Consider the following 4,191-nt stretch of genomic DNA (forward strand, 5'->3'; position numbering starts at 1 on the left):
TCGAAGCAATAGAGTGCTTTTGGTGTTTCTTAAATAGCGATATCGCATCCCATTTCTATGTTTGATGATAAGATATAATATTGATTGCGATGTGTTATGTATACCTCGTTTACACATCAAATCAATGTAAATGCCACACATTCTTCCTAGGAAATAGCGTTTCCAGATGTCTATTTATCGAAGCAATAGAGTTCTAATGCTTCTTAAAACGCAATATCGCATCACATTTCTATGTTTCATGAAAAGATATAATATCCATTCCGAAGTGTCATGTATACCTCGTATTCACACCAAATGAATGTAAATGCGACACTTCCTTGCTAGGAAGTAGCGTTTGCAGATGTCTACGTATCGAAGCAATAGAGATCTAATGCTTCTTAAAACACGATATCGCATCTCATTTCTATGTTTCATGATAAGATCTATTATTCATTGCGAAGGGCCACATATACCTCATATTCACATCAAATGAATGTAAATGCGACACTTCCTTGCTAGGAAATAGCGTTTGCAGATGTCTACATATCGAGGCAATAGTGCTCTAATGCTTCTTAAAACGCGATATCGCATCTCATTTCTATGTTTCATGATAAGATCTATTATTCATTGCGAAGGGTCACTTATACCTCGTATTCACTTCGAATTAATGTAAACGCGACACTTCCTTGCTAGGAAATAGCGTTTGCAGATGTCCACGTTTCGAGGCAATAGTGCTCTAATGCTTCTTCAAACGCGATATCGCATCTCATTTCTATGTTTCATGATAAGATATAATATCCATTCCGAAGTGTCATGCATACCTCGTATACACTTCAAAAGAATGTAAATGCGACACATCCTTGCTAGGAAATAGCGTTTGCAGATGTCTCCGCACCGAAGCGATAGTGTTCTATTACTTCTTAAAACGGGATACCGCATCTCATTTCTATGTTTCGTAACAAGATATAATATTCATTGCGAAGTGTCATGTATTCCTCGTATTCACATCTAAAGAATGTAAATGCGACACTTCCTTGCTAGGTAATAGCTTTTGCAAATGTCTACGTATCGAGGCAATAGTGCTCTAATGCTTCTTAAAACCGCGATATCGCATCTCATTTCTATGCTTGATGATAAGATATAATATCCATTCCGAATTGTCATGTATACCTCGTATTCACTTCAAATGAATGTAAATGCGACTCTGCCTTGCTAGGAAATAGCGTTTGCAGATGTGTACGTAACGTAGAAATAGTGTTCTAATGCTTCTCAAAGCGCGATATCGCAACTCATTTCTATGTTTCATGATATGATCTATTATTCATTGCGAAGTGTCACTTATACCTCGTATTCACTTCAAATGAATGTAAATGCGACACTTCCTTGCTAGGACATAGCGTTTGCAGATTTCTACGTATCACGGGCAATAGTGCTCTAATGTTTCTTAAAACGCGATATCGCATCTCATTTCTATGTTTCATGATAAGATATAATATCCATTCCGAAGTGTCATGTATACCTCGTATTCACTTCAAAATAATGTAAATGCGACACTTCCTTGCTAGGTAATAACGTTTGCAAATGTCTACGTATCGAAGCAATAGAGTTCTAAAGCTTCTTAAAACACGATATCGCATCTCATTTCTATGTTTCATGATAAGATCTATTATTCATTGCGAAGTGTCACTTATACCTCGTACTCTCTTCAAATGATTGTAATTGCGACACTTCCTTGCTAGGAAATAGCGTTTGCAAATGTCTACGTATCGAGGCAATGGTGCTCTAATGCTTCTTCAAACGCGATATCGCATCTCATTTCTATGTTTCATGATAAGATATAATATCCATTCCGAAGTGTCATGTATACCTCGTATACACTTCAAATGAATGCAATTGCGACACTTCCTTGCTAGGAAGTAGCGTTTGCAGATGTCTACGTATCGAAGCAAAAGAGATCTAATGCTTCTTAAAACACGATATCGCATCTCATTTCTATGTTTCATGATAAGATCTACTATTCATTGCGAAGTGTCACTTATACCTCGTACTCTCTTCAAATGTTTGTAAATGCGTCACTTCCTTGCTAGGAAATAGCGTTTGCAGATGTCTACGTATCGAGGCAATAGTGCTCTAATGCTTCTTCAAACGCGATATCGCATCTCATTTCTATGTTTCATGATAAGATATAATATCCATTCCGAAGTGTCATGTATACCTCGTATTCACTTCAAATGAATGTAAATGCGACGCATCCTTGCTAGGAAATAGCGTTTGCATATGTCTACGTATCGAAGCAATGGAGATCTAATGCTTCTTAAAACACGATATCGCATCTCATTACTATGTTTCATGATAAGATATAATATCCATTCCGAATTGTCATGTATACCTCGTATTCACTTCAAATGAATGTAAATGCGACACTTCCTTGCTAAGAAATAGCGTTTGCAGATGTCTACGTATCGAAGCAATAGAGATCTAATGCTTCTTAAAACACGTTATCGCATCTCATTTCTATGTTTCATGATATGATCTATTATTCATTGCGAAGTGTCACTTATACCTCGTACTCTCTTCAAATCATTGTAAATGCGTCACTTCCATGCTAGGAAATAGCGTTTGCAGATGTCTACATATCGAGGCAATAGTGCTCTAATGCTTCTTAAAACGCGATATCGCATCTCATTTCTATGTTTCATGATAAGATCTATTATTCATTGCGAATTGTCACTTATACCTCGCATACACTTCAAATGAATGTAAATGCGACACTTTCTTGCTAGGAAACAGCGTTTGCAGATGTCTATGTATCGACGCAATAGAGCTCAAATGCGTCTTAAAACACGATATCGTATCTAATTTCTATGCTTCATGATGCGATCTATTATTCATTGCGAAGTGTCTCTTATACCTCGTATTCACTTCAAATGAATGTAAATCCCACACTTGCTTGAGAGGAAATAGCGTTTGCAGATGTCTACGTATCGAGGCAATAGTGCTCTAATGCTTCTTAAAACGCGATATCGCATCTCTTTTCTAGGTTTCATGATAAGATATAATATCCATTCCGAAGTGTCATGTATACCTCGTATTCACTTCAAATGAATGTAAATGCGACACTTCCTTGCTAGGAAGTAGCGTTTGCAGATGTCTACGTATCGAAGCAATAGAGATCTAATGCTTCTTAAAACACGATATCGCATCTCATTTCTATGTTTCATGATAAGATCTATTATTCATTGCGAAGTGTCACTTATACCTCGTACTCTCTTCAAATGATTGTAATTGCGACACTTCCTTGCTAGGAAATAGCGTTTGCAAATGTCTACGTATCGAGGCAATAGTGCTCTAATGCTTCTTCAAACGCGATATCGCATCTCATTTCTATGTTTCATGATAAGATATAATATTCATTGTGCAGTGTTATGTATATCTCGCATACACTTCAAATGAATGTAAATACGATACTTCCATCCTAGGAAATAGCGTTTGCAGATGTCTACGTACCGATGCAATAGATTTCTAATGCTTCTTAAGACGCGAAATCGCTCCTCATTTCTATGTTTCGCGATAAGATATAATATGTATTGTGGAGTGTTATTTATACCTCGTATTCACCTCAAAAGAATGTAAATGCGACACATCCTTGCTAGGAAATAGCGTTTGCAGATGTCTACGTATAGTAGCAATAGAGTTCTAATGCTTTCTAAAACGCGATATCGCATCACATTTCTATGTTTCATGATAACATATAATATTCATTACGATGCCTTATGTATTCCTCGTGTGCACATCATATGAATGTAAATGCGACACATACTTCCTTGGAAATAGCGTTTGCAGATGTCTACGTATCGTAGCAATAGAGTTCTAATGCTTCATAAAACGCCATATCGCATCTCACTTCTATGTTTCATGATAAGATATAATATTCATTGCGAAGTGTCATGTATACCACGATTTCACTTCACAAGAATGTAAATGCGACACTTCCATTCTAGGAAATAGCGTTTGCAGAAGTCTACGTATCGTAGCAATAGAGTTATAGTGCTTCTCAAAACGAGATATCGCATTTCACTTCTATGTTTCATGATAAGATATAATACTCATTGCGAAGTGTCATGTATATCTCGTATTCACTTCAAAAGTATGTAAATGCGACACTTCCTTGCTAGGAAATAACGTTTGCAGATGTCTACGTATCGTAGCAAT

The sequence above is a fragment of the Xylocopa sonorina genome, unplaced genomic scaffold, assembly GCF_050948175.1.
Source record: "Xylocopa sonorina isolate GNS202 unplaced genomic scaffold, iyXylSono1_principal scaffold0122, whole genome shotgun sequence".
Taxonomy (NCBI): Eukaryota; Metazoa; Arthropoda; class Insecta; order Hymenoptera; family Apidae; genus Xylocopa; species Xylocopa sonorina.